Source organism: Chiroxiphia lanceolata, chromosome 3, assembly GCF_009829145.1.
Source record: "Chiroxiphia lanceolata isolate bChiLan1 chromosome 3, bChiLan1.pri, whole genome shotgun sequence".
Lineage (NCBI taxonomy): Eukaryota > Metazoa > Chordata > Aves > Passeriformes > Pipridae > Chiroxiphia > Chiroxiphia lanceolata.
Window position 1 is genome coordinate 52,360,437 of NC_045639.1, and position 12,508 is coordinate 52,372,944.

The 12,508-nt window shown below is 42.1% G+C and overlaps 1 protein-coding gene across 5 annotated transcripts in view; it reads right to left on the minus strand.

Annotated features, from left to right (window-relative positions):
* The window catches only part of RGS17 (regulator of G protein signaling 17), a 73,851-nt gene extending 62,237 nt beyond the window's left edge, over positions 1–11,614 (minus strand). For 2 of the 5 annotated variants that reach the window (XM_032683266.1, XM_032683262.1), the window contains exon 1: positions 11,456–11,614. The gene's annotated coding sequence lies outside the window, so the exon portion shown is untranslated. Of the gene's footprint in view, positions 1–10,128; positions 10,152–10,774; positions 10,824–11,451 lie in introns of those variants that run through there. The other 3 variants (XM_032683263.1, XM_032683264.1, XM_032683265.1) reach the window with 3 other exon arrangements.
* Positions 11,615–12,508: the final 894 nt, after the last annotated feature.

Consider the following 12,508-nt stretch of genomic DNA (forward strand, 5'->3'; position numbering starts at 1 on the left):
CTATTTTTCATAGTGTATAGTAACATGTAGGATGATAACAAGTGGAATAAAGGATATGGCATGGTTATTGTCAATTCAAACCTCTTCTTGGGTCTAAAGACGACTTTTTAGATGTGAATGCGAACCTCTCCTAAAGTAGGTTAAGTGTCCTAAAGACATTCAAGTCTGCAAGTGGGTCAACACAACAGAACTTAGTCTAAGAACAATCATCGACAATCACCAACAATCACCAATTCATCCTAGTGGCCTGGACTCTTAATTTCCTTGACAAATGTTTAATTTTCACTTGTGATTTGACTTTTCTTTAGAAGGTGAGTCATGCAACAACAAATCAAAATTATGACATTTTTGTTTGTCCTGTGCAATCTCATGTAGGTGAACCAATGCATTTGCAACACAGTTGTTATTGCAGAAGCCCTTCTCTTCTAGACTACTATATGTCTAGATTAATATTTTACATGTTTATTTAGTCCTACAAGATACCAAGATTGAGAAGCACTTATAAATAACATATAGAAGAGTTTCCTGAGAGTCATTTTGTCTGAAAAGAGAAATTATACTCATACTGAAGCTTTCCTGTATCCAAATCAACATGGAAATGTATTTTGATGCTGGAGAACAAAAAAAAAAGATCCTTTAGGCTCCCAAAAAGTTTATGGTGAATCATTTCTTACACATACAATCTCATGTGTTTTGCTGCCACTGTGCACAGTGAGGATTGTACTGCATCACAGCACTGAAATTCAAGCAGCACATTTCGAAGATTTCTTCAGGTATTAGCTGCTCCTTGAATACTTAGCAAGGGATCCCCTTTAGGTAAACAGGAGTGAGAGAATGCTCATGGAGTAATCACACAGCCTACTGCATTCATACTCCAGGGAGCTCCAGAGATGAAGGGAAAAGGCTGGAGGAGGGATTCTGTGGTTGGGAGTAGTGCTGTTGTCATGACATTTGAGCCGCCTTGTTTCACAAGATACAGATTTTGCATTCTGAGTGTTCTTTTCATCTTCCGATGTCCATTTGATCTAAAGAGCATTTCTGGGACAAATATTTAAAGGGGAGAGAGATGAGTATGCCAGGTGGACAAATGAAAGGGAGGGAGAACAATTTAATATGGATGATTGCACAAGAGCAAATGGAGAATAAGCTGGTTTTGAATGAATGTGGCTGGAAATGAGAAAAGGGTTTTCAACAGGAGCTCTGGAACAGCCTCTGGGTGAGAACTAATGTAAAAGAAACCCCAACAAAAACCAAACCAACTAACCAATCAATCAAACCAAAACATAAAAAAAAAAAACCAACCAAAAAACCCCCAACAAAACAAAAGAACTTCCTGCTTTTAATATCAGCTTGATCCAAAGAAGGAAGTAAAGGTAAGAATTGGTTGATGGAAATAGACAGAGTTTGGGATTCAATTAACGAGGGTGTTCCCCCCAGCCTATGTTCCTATTTTCCAATGTTCCTAAAACTGCTACTAAGGTACCTGCTGGAATTGGCCATACTAATGAATAGCAGTTTAATCCAGAGCACTGCTGAGCACACACTGCCTGCCTGGTTCAATAGCGTTGATTTGCTTGGCACTCTGGATACACTCTGTACCTTAGAGGACAGGACTGTAGCACAATTTAAAACAGTCTCTCACCTAAATAGCTCAGGGTTTAATGCAGAAACAAACAAATAAAAAAGGCAGTTTGCTGTATGAAAAGTACCCAACTTGGGTAAAACATAAAATACTGTTTTAGATGATTTAGTACCTCACGGAATACAGTATAGTCAAAATCAAGGTGTCTTTGGCATTCAGTCCTTTGTTGCCTGTGATCTCACTCTCCAGCAGAACAGTTTCTACTTAGCAGAGCCTAAATAGAGCCTTGCAATCACATTTGAAATGTGACTGATGGCTAGCACTGCGTGTAAGAATAGCTGCTGCCATAGAAGTCCATTCAATTTAATGGAAAAATGTCTGACACATTAATAGCAATTCAATTATTTGGAGTCTTAAAACCCCTATGAACCTTAAACCGTCTCCCATCTGCAGCTGGATCTGCAATAAATTACACTTTCAGATAAATTTAGTCTTCTTACATTAAAGCTGTTTTGGACCATATTTTCTTGAATTCAAGGAGACCTTTCCTCCATCTTTTGAGGGACACACAGTAACTTCTTTTCATTATGAAATAAACTACATTGCATTTACTTGGGCCATCAGCATACTTCACAGGGAATTTACTGGAGAAGCTGACTGGTGGCAACTTATGCCACAACCCACATATATGTCCTCTCACTGTGGTTTTAAAGAACTGATGAGCTGAATGTCAGGAGACATATGCAGAAGGTATTATGCTACTTGCTATATGCATCCATTCTCTCCTTTTAATTTTTTTTTTTTAAAATGTAGGGCTACATTGCTCAACCATCAAGTCTTCATGTTTTTGCAGACTTTTGCTTACTGAGGATTTTTTTTTCTAACATGGCCCTAACTAATATTTTTATATTGATATTCAGGTTACATATTCAAAGTGTAATTACATCGGAGAGGTTTTACTCAGGTAATATTCAAATGAGTAAGAATATTTGATCAAAAAGATTGGCTTCTGACTAAACTCCAAATTCCCATTTCTGTCCTGGAGATTTTTTGGATCTGGAGATTTTCTGGATCTTATGCTCTCTCTGATGTTTTATATTGAGCATTACTTTGGTAAAAGGGAAGCTATCATTTGGAATAGGAGACAAGAATGTTAATTTTGACCCTTGAAATCAACAGGAATTTTTCCCTGCATATTTAATTTCTGCATCTGCCACTATTTTACTGTGGATCTTGTAATAATTTAATTGATATGTATCTGTATTTCTTTTCTGTGAAATAGCAGTGCTGTTTTCTCAACATGCAAAGGTGATGTGGTTGTTTGAAAAGTGAGCTTGTAGAAAAGACAGCATGATGGGACAATTATCTCAAAGTCCTTACTAGGTCTAAATGCCAAAAATCTGGAAGGACTGGAACAGCCTTTTCATAATGTGTTATTTATTTGTTCTCAGTGCTTACTAAATTGTTAGATTCTCAGGATAATAATAATATGAAGAGTAGGCCCCTCTTTTATTATTGTTTTGACCAATTGTATTCTCTACTTGCTTAAAAGTTCCTGAAATGTCACATTGCATAAAACCAGGTCACAGTGTTTGTCACAGCACTATATGCCTGACCAAGAAAAATGCTCAGCAGAAGTCATACAAGGTTTACAATTTTCCTGTTACCTCGTGCACATTCAGATATAAGCCACTCACCTTTCCTAAACTTTACACTTTCTTTATGAATATGCTTGGACAATTCTCTCTCCTGTTCTGTATGAAAGAAATAAATGTTGAACATAAATCATAACCACCTCAACCCAGAGATCTGACAGAATATTATTAGTAAGAAACATATGGAGGACTTGAATGAACTTGATATAATTAAAGCCACTTGATATGAGTTAAACTAAATATAATTTTTAAAACTATATATTTTTGAGATCAGTATCAGATGGTTAAATATAAATATGTTGACTTCTGTTAGTACACAAAACATTGGGCTTGTAGAATAAACATGACAACAATCAACATGATAAACATTCAGTGTATTAAAAGCTGATAAATCTTGGTCTGAAATTAAAAATGAGGAATAATTATTAAGCAGGTGTGTTACTAGATCCTTCAGGAAAATGTTTATTTATACAACTTGACAACCTTCCTCTCTGATGTGAACAAAAGAGAAGGAACCATAAAAATTAATAGTGTTATTATTTGTGGTAGGTGAATATCAAAGGAACAACACGAGCTAACACAGACTTAAGATGATCTGGACCCATTGTTAAGTAAATCACAGCAAATAGGAATTTACTTTGGCTAATATCATATGCCTAAGAAGAATGAATGCAGGCCAAAGGCAGAAGCCTTCCTGAAGAGATGTGATGTGCCTGTACTGGAAAGCTAAACAATTCCAGGGCTTATTCTCTGGCCCTGAGGCTAAATAACCAATTTAGTTACATGCATACAATTAGACTGACCTGCTTTGGGTAACAGAACAGTCTCGTATCAGCATTTTATTGGTAATGATCCCCAGAATGTGATAACTTTCCAGTCAGCTTTGGGACCATTCTAACAATTCAGTACATAAACGATCAAGTTCTGGTGCACAAACTCAGGCTTCTGTTAGTTTGCAGAGACATAACATGGGACTTTTAACAAAAACTGAGTCATGGCAACTAAAAGAAATACTCAGTGCAATCCTGCAATCCTGTACCCACAAGAGTTGTGCTACCTTGCCTACATAAAGCCGAAATCTTAGGTGAAAGCCATGTTACTTCTGTATTTTTCATTGACTGCTATTGAAACAACAGTTGTGATGTCCTCAGATGAAGATGGTTATTCATCAATTAAAGAAGGTTTACAAAGAGCTAAGAGAATGGTTGAAACAGTATGGAACACATTTCATGGTAAATGCCCTCAGGAGCTATTTATATTAAAAATAGAAAAAATTCAGGAGTGTATTTCTCAGTTTCGGAGTAGTCTATAATGCAAGATGACACACAGACAGTAGAGGTAAAATATTGTAATTCTCTTCCACGGGGCTCAGTGCTGCTTTAACTATATTTTTCAAGTGTCCAACCTTTGTCAGATATCTCTATCCTAGATTGCAATTAGCAGTGGAGGCATCGGCTTTGAGACTAATAGTGCATACTATTAGTCCTCTGGAAGGAGAGCTCAGGACAAATCCAATAAACAGTCATATTTCTGTATACTGAATCACTGACGAATGCACAGTGCTACATGAGCTATCAGCTCAAAGCTGCCGCATTCATAACTTCACAATTTATGAAGTAGCTGCATTCACTGGGTAGAGGTATTCCCTCTATCCTTTTCAAGATTCTCACCACACAAGTACTTAATTTTTTTGTGGTTGCTCTATGACTTAATTTTACATATCAAATAATCAAAGAATTTCAAAACATCCTTGTCTATTCTGGCCAGCACAGTGCTTACCACACCGCTTAGACTTGAATTATTAATATCATCTGAGTTTTTTACATTGTGAGGGTCACTAATTATTTAAAAAAAATATTTGGACAAATATAACGCTTATAATAGTGAAAAAAATGCTACACATTAGACTCCAGTTACTAGATTATCAGATATATCAAGCTGTATCAATTAGATTACCAGACCTTTATATGACAACTGCATTACAACAAACTAGATATATTTTTAAACCATTCTATGTGAATGATAAAAAAATAACTTCTACATCTCACTCCTCTCTTCCCAAACCCATCCTAAAAGCTAGGAAGTATCTGATTAATATTTTAGAACTTTGTAGTTTCTGAGGATAATAAGATTTGGAAATAAAAGTACCTTTTGGACACTGAGTAATTAGGATGACCCTTCCAACCTACATTCATTAAAACAAGGCTACTTGTGAAGTCCTTATATAGGAAGTTATTACTTGCTGTTCCCCATCTTCATATTATGCAAATCATTGACAGAGCAGCATCTACATCATCCAAAGGTCTGGTGCAATGTGAGTACCCGAAAGCATGTGCTGTCTGCAGTGCTGTCAGAGTAAGGTGGATTTGATACAAAATTCCTTACTTCAGAAGGTTGCTTTCATTACATAAATGATAAACGGTAACGAGCGTACTAAAAATTTACTATACATTTCTTCACTATGAGGCTAGTGAGGCACTGGAATGAGTTGCCAGAGAAAGTGGGGATGCCCCATCCCTGGAAGTGTTCAAGGTCAGGATGGATGGGGCTTTGAGAAACCTGGTCTAGTGGAATGTGTCCCCATCTGTGGCAGGGGGGTTGCAACTAAATTATATGCAGGGTCCCTTCCAGCCCAAACCATTCTGTGATTTCCCTCTAATTTAAGCTCCTATGAGACCAGCACATATACAGTGACACTAAGCAGCCAGTGGTACTGTAAGAAATTTAAGGCATTCCATCCTTGCCATGGCTGCGATGCGCCTAGGAACATTATCTCTTGGGGTGCTCAGTGTTTCGAGCTCTCTCTTGAAAGCTGTTTGGATTACAGTATCAGAGAATCACAGAATCATGGAACAGTTTGGGTTGGAATGGACCTATCATCTAGTTCCAACCCACCTGCCAGGTTGCTCAAAGCCCCATCCAACCTGGCGTTGAGAGCAGCATAAAAGTGCCGTGCTAAGGATACTACGACAGCCTTCACCCATGCTTCCTGGGGTTTAACTGCTTTCTCTAATAGGATTATTTTACTGTAACTGACATGAGCTGCTGATAAATTAAAGACATTGTTACAGTATACCACAGCACAGCAAAACTGCCCAAATCATATTCAGCCTTCCTAAAACAAAACAAGACCAAGTCTTGCTTAGACTTGCACTTAGCTAAAATTACAGAGCAAGGTGGCGTAATCAATTGACTTTACATCAGGGAGCTGAGACAGTGTGGCTGTCTCCTTTTTAAAGACAGCGTTACTCTGATATACTTTCTACTAGTCCGTATGTACAGAGTTGGGCTATAAAGTGGTCTAGCTTGTAATGTCTCCCATGTTTCATCAAGTACAGAGCTGGCATTACTGGAGAGAGCGGCCAAACTGATTTAAATGAAGCTGCTTCGGTAGCAGAAGGTACATAGCTGTGTTAATGCATCACTCTCTAATTTACCCCTTTCTTACTGAAGAACCTTGACTATATATCACTCGCTATTTTAGTATGGAGAAAGATTATGCAGTACAGGTGTAGTGTTTAAGATGTGTGAGTGTCTTTAATGCTTGGCTGTAGGATTTAAGATTTTATTAAGTTTTCTTTCTGTTCTATCTCCCTACCTGTAATTCTCCATATACATTCTATCTAGAAATTTTCTGATTTCTTAGAACTTACAGCCATCTGCTTATAAAGTAAATAATGTACGAAAATTTTGGTTCTATGAAAGGTTAGAAGCACTTAGTTTATATTTTATAAACAAGGAACTTAAAGACAAAGTTATCATTCAAAATTTTTATGAAGATATGATAGATTCAATATTAAATTGAATACAATACTTTTATTTAAGCACAGATTCAGTAATACACCAGAACAACACAAATTATTAAAAGCACAGAAGTCATTTAAATTGAGTTTACATCTACTTTGCATCACTGGAGCAGTGCAAAGCAGATAAAGCACACCAGGGAATCAAGCCCTTACTTTGGTTTGGTTGAGGCACAGGTTACACGGTGGCTGGGCAAATGCCAAGTTCATCTGTTTGTGTGCTTTAAGCATTCCCCCAGGTTCCTGCCACAGTTACACTGCTTGGCTGCTTCCTTTGTGCACACTAGAGACAGCAGCAATGCCAAGGGACAGCTTTTGGGAACGAACACCCAACTTCAACTTGAGACACAGAACATTTGCAGAAAAGATTTCTCTGAAATGGTTAACTTTCTGGATAATTGAAGTGAGATGTGCATGCAGCTCCCTGTGTCAGACCCACTGTAACCAAGATGTGCAGAGGTGCCAAGCAGAAGGGCTGGGCTCCTTTGAAGGGTGCAGTAGACTCCCAGGAGTCAGTAGCAAAGCTATTCACACAATTCTATTTACAGCCTGTATAGCCACAGCCATTAGCTATAACCACGAATAGATAAACTTAATTACAACTTAATCTATTAATTTGTTTTTACACCCTATGCGCAAGCTTTTAATTAATTAACAGTATGAAAAGTTTGATTATGTTATTTCATTATTAAGACTACTTAGAACAAAAAGTATGTCAACAGAAATGCTGAATTTCTTGAAGGATTTAATTTTTAACTCATTTTAGCTCAAGCCAATTAGCACATGAATTTTATGTTCTTAGAAACCTCATCCTGTATTCACAGAATAAGCACTACAAGTATAGTAGGGAAATATTTTTCATTAAAAAAGCTGAAACCAAGGTGCAAATGCAAAACAAATCCCTGACATCACGAAGACATGATCAGGAGGGTGCTAACGGAACTGTGATAAACATCTCTGTGAGAGCTAATATCATTTCACTTAGAACACTTCTGGTGTATTCATAAGAATCTCCATATGTTTCATACTTAAAGGCATGCATATAAAGCATATAAGTAAGAAAGTGCTATTTAAAGGTACTAGGATTGTAAAATTTATTTAAGATAATGTATTTTTAGTGAAGAAAAATGTATATACCATATATACCATATATATATATATATATATATATACATAGTTCACCATATATATATTCACACACACATATATACCACTTAAAAAGTGGAAAATCATTCTCACATTCAGTTTGAGACCGGCTAAAGTCCGAAATTGGCTGACATACCTCCTACCCTGTCCCCATAACACTACCACTCAGCCTCTTGTTTTAGTCTTTCGGGAGATGAGGATTAATGCATCTGAGGTTTCCAGCATTTTATTTTTTATGAAGAATTTCACAACTTGTGGGTTTCTACCCTTCTCCACTTAATCAGGTTCTGCTGTGGATTGTATTGCTCCAGGTTGTGTCTGCTGCTGATTTCAAACTGTGAGAACTTCTGGATCTTTGGGTTCGGGTTATGCTTTTGTAGTTCTCTGGTCTGTTATTCCTCTATTATTCTTGTGAGGAAACCAAAGTGGGGCTACCAGTAAGATCAGGGAAGTTTTCTGCAATGTTAGTCTGATTAATACCTCCTCAAGCAGGATTGGAATTCAGGAGTACTCATGGGGAGAAGATCTTGTGTCACAGCTCCTTACAAATCAGTTAGATTTTATGGGACATTTAAACTTTACTTTTGAAACTATACATGTTGTTCAATATGCACATCCTTATAACGAACATTACACAAAAAAATTAGAAGCAATGCTAATTCAAATGTACAGAGTTCATAGCTATATGTCCCTTGACTTATAGCTTGCATGTGGTATACTTATTAAAAAAGAAGGATTGCAGTTAAGAATAAAACATTTCATCTTTTTTTCAAGGTAGGTAGAAAACTGGATTGGAATAGGGAATTTTTCACCAAGTTGTCAGTCAGATTTCAATTCAAATCAATAGTGCAGGGAGTTATTTTTCAGCAGACAGCTTTTCAGTAGCCTTCTTGAAATGAGTTAATGGGTTCAGGGCAATTCTTTGTGCATAACTGTCCATGTTGCATAACAAGAAAAAGAATGACTATTCTTATCTGTAGATTTCAACATAAGGACCCAGAGCTGAATATAGGTTTACATCCCTAGGCAGACCTCTCAACTTGGTGTTAGGTAAAATGAAGGGACTTGATCTGTCAGTGCTGTGCCTGCTCTGGTGTGAGAGGACACTCCTAGCACCTTATACAGACAGAGTACGTACTGCTTGTCACATACAAAAGCTAAGGCAGCAGGTTCTTGAAAAGAATATCTGAAAGAGTACACCAGGAAAAGATCACTGTATGCCAATCCTGTTTCTTACATTTTTCTCCCTTCAGCAACTGCTAATGACTGTAGTCAGAGCCAGGATATTGGACTAGATGTTCAACTCACTATAGCAATTTATTTGATCACATGCTTTTAATCAAATTATGTTCTTATTTTGGCTACTTAAAAGGATCTGAGGACCTGATGGAGAAAGGCATTTAAATGCTTTAATGCTCACATTATTTTAGGGAGGCAAGTACTTGTCCGTATCACAGCATTCACGTCTCAGGCCATAAACTTACTGGGGTGGGGCTCATGTACCTTTTATTAGGACTTCACTTTTTCTGGGTATGAACTCAAATAAAAATACGTATTTGATAACAGTGATAACAGTGTGCAAAACTGTTTCTCTACAAAGGTTAAATAGTTTGTTTGGCTAAATGGCTTGTGCTACAGGAAAATTCTCCAGTAATTTATGTAAGAATGATGAGACTAGCATTCACTGATGTGATAAAGAATCAACTTCTATTATAGAACTCCCCACAATTGCAATGCATGAATATTACATTTGTAGAAAGCTATTTTTCACCTGTTACCCATAATAGGATTGCCAGACAATATGTAACTTACATTTACCTAGCAGGGTATTTCAGATTTCATCCATTTTGCAAAACCATCTGTCTGCAAACCTATGACACACGTTGGTGAAAATCCAGACACAGAAACGAAGAAACCAAATACTGACAACCATACATTTTACCTCTGCCCTGCCGGTTCTAAGCCCTGACAGCGCGAGTAAGGTTTCCTTCTAATCCAGCAAGAGGAGGTAGCGATGAATTGGTTGACAGCCGAGTAAGCGAGACAACCTCGGCTTTCTTAATTGCGGGCGGTTTCACCCCGAGGAGAGGCGCAGACCCGCAGGAGCAGCACAAGGCGGGTCTCGGGTGCTGGGCAGTGGTACCGCATCTCCCGCCGCACCGGGAGCCGCGGTAGCGGGTGTTTCCCCGGGCAGCGCAGGGAAGCCCCGCGCCGCTCGGGGCCGTGTGGCCGCACCCGCACTGTCCCGCGCTGCTCGGCGCCGGGGTACCGGGAGCATTCCCTGCCCCGCCGGCCGCGCCCGGCCACCTGCTCCTCCTGGGGCCCCCCGCCCGCCTCCCGCGACATATGCAAGGGAGGGGCGGGAAGGAGGCCAGGGCAGAGGGATGGCGGTGCCGCAGGGTTCGGCGGGCGGGGGAGGCTGGGTGCCGCCCGGGCGCCGCGCAGGGCGGCGCGGCCGATGCCCGCGGGGGCCCTTCGGCCCCCGTCCGGCCTGGCCCGGGGGAGCAGCCGAGAAAGGGGGCCGGCGGAGGGAGGGATGGGAAAGCAACTCCTGATCTTAAAGCAACGACTCGCTTGTTCACTCTCACCTTCCGCCGGTTCCTCGGATTGAAATACAACAACGACGATAATAATAATAATTACACCGCCTCCCTCCGTGCCAAGGAGACCCACGTTATAAGGAGGGGAAGGTCAAGAGGAAAGGCAGCAGGAGCGTTGCCTCGCCTCCGAGCTGGCGGCTGTCACACCGCCCGCCCGTGTCCCCGGCTTCCCCGGGGGCGGCCCAGTCCCTCCCCCTCCCCGGGGTGGGCAGCATCGCCCGGCGCGGCGGATGCCCCGCGGCATCGCCCGGCGGAGCCGCGGCACCCCCAACGCAAACCGTGGCGCGACGGAGATAGGAGGCGCGGGCAGAGCCCGGCGGTACCTCTCCCCACCCCTTTGTGCATCGCGGGCAGGACACACACACACACACCCACACCCCACCTTGCAGTCTCGGCGCCGCAACCGCCCCTTGTTACACACGCATGCTGACACGAAGCCAGTCCCCCTGCTAAATGCATTTTCTGTTGAACTCCACCGTCATCCATCCATCCATCCATCCATCCATCCATCCATCCATCGTGTCGCCTACCCCCTTTCTCTTCCCCTCCCCCCCCCCAGTCGATATAGTTTTTTCCCCACATACACATCCCTAGCATCACTATAAAGCAGACATTTTGATGCCGTTTATCACGGCACAGGCTGAAATAAGCGCGGAGCGCCTTACCCACCCCCGCCTGGCTGCGTGCAGTTGGCGCTGAGCGATCCCGGGAAGGACTGGTGCGGCTCGTCCCTAGCGCAGCTGGTTCGCTGCCATCCGCCCAACTTCAGCACCCAGCCGGCGGGGAGAGGGAGGGAGGCGGCGGCAGGCAGGCGGGCAGGCAGCAGGCAGGGAGGGAGGAAGGGAGGGAGGGAGGGAGAGAGAGGGAAGGCGGGAGGGTGCGAGGAGCGGCGCGGAGGCAGGAGCAGGAGCCCCCGCACATGCGCTCTGCCAGCGGCGGCGGAGCCCGGCGGCGGCGGGAGTTCCCCCGCTCGGCCCCGGCGGGGGAGTCACGGCCCGCCCCGGCTCGGCACCCGCGCTCGCTCGCCTGCCCGCCCCGAGGATGCTCAGCCGGGCTTTACCGCAGTTCGCAGCGAATAGCAATAGCGAGTGAGACTTCCCCGGCAGTCATGGGCGGGGGGTCTCCGGAGGCGGTGGGGCCGGGGCGCGCCGGCCGACGGAGCGGCAGCATCCGCGCTCCTGGGCACGGCGGGAGCCATACCGCGCCGCGGTGGTGAGAAGTGAAAGGCTAGCGGTGCTGGGCTCCTGCCTTGTTTTAATTCTGGTCCCCACATCGATATATCCAAATGGATTTAAAAAAAAAAAAAAAAAAAGAAAGTGTATGAACCAGTATCCAACTCTTCATTCTTCTCGTGCAGCCGAGGAAGAGGTAGAGATTTAGTGGCCAAGTAACTTTTTAATGTTGGGCACCTGAAGCACGATGCCTAGATAAAGAACCAGCGTGGATCTGCACGGATCTGTTGGTGGCTACTGTGAGAATCAAGATCAGGATGCTCTGAAAATCTGGCTCTGAATCCTGAATCCCTCCAGGTCTTGCCAGTTAGGTTTTCCCATCTTTTCAGACTCCAGTTGCCAAATTTTGGCTCAATAGCGAACGTTATTTAGCTTCCCTACTGCACCTTAAAAATCTGGAGCCTGATATGCCTCAAGGCAACAGCATTGGAAAAATACGTATTTGGCATCTGGATCCTGTCAAATCATGCCATGAATCCAGAAATGTTAA